Source organism: Chaetura pelagica, unplaced genomic scaffold (assembly GCF_000747805.2).
Source record: "Chaetura pelagica isolate M959 unplaced genomic scaffold, ChaPel_1.0 scaffold911, whole genome shotgun sequence".
Classification (NCBI taxonomy): domain Eukaryota; kingdom Metazoa; phylum Chordata; class Aves; order Apodiformes; family Apodidae; genus Chaetura; species Chaetura pelagica.
Window position 1 is genome coordinate 331,261 of NW_009952354.1, and position 900 is coordinate 332,160.

Genomic DNA, 900 nt, shown 5'->3' on the forward strand with positions numbered 1-900 from the left:
CCCAACTCTACCAACCATAACCCAACTCTACCAACCATAACCCAACTCTACCAAGTCAGAACTATTTCAGTAGCATATGAGGGACACAAGCAGTTAAACAAAACAATACTAACTGCCTTAAGCAGGGTCTACACCAACTGTTACCATAAAGAACCACATCTGATGAGGTGCTTTAGGCACCTTTAGGCCTTCCACAAAAAAACCCAGACTTAATCAGTGGGACTTTTGGGCTAAGGACCCACTCCCCATGTGGCCACCCAGCCCCTCAGCTGCCATTTCTGCAGCAACAAGTGCCAAACATAACAGCAACGTGTCCCTGGTGGGGCACCAGCTCCTGCCCCATCCGTAAGCAAAACCAGTCTGAAGCCAGTATGCACCAGTATGACCATCACCCACATCAACCACAGAGCATGTGCTGCTCCTGCAGGTGAGGGAGGTGAGTGAAGAAGAGTTTAATAACATCCAGAAGCTGCTGAGCAGAGGGAGGTTGGACAGGACAACAGGCCAAGGGGGTTCACACGGAGCAGCTCCAGGACTGGGCCACGGAGCAGCCCCACCCTGGTACACCCTGGGGACTCCAGGCTGGTGACACCACCTCAGGTGAGACCCCACTCACCTCTGCACCCTCACGGCTGGGAGGAAGGTGGGCCTGGCTCTCCTGCCTCCTCTTCCCCCCAGGGCTGAGCATCCCCGGGCCGCCCAGGGAAGGGTGGTGGGTGTTGCGTGTGGGTGATGCCCTCCCCACCAGCCCCTCAGCACCCGGGGGGGTCCCCTCAGCATCGGGGGGTCCCCCAGCATCGGGGGGTCCCCTCAAGACTGGGATCCACTCAGCACCAAAGGGGTTCCCTCAGCACCAAGGGGGTCCCTCAGCACTGGGGGGTCCCCGCAGCACCCGGGGGG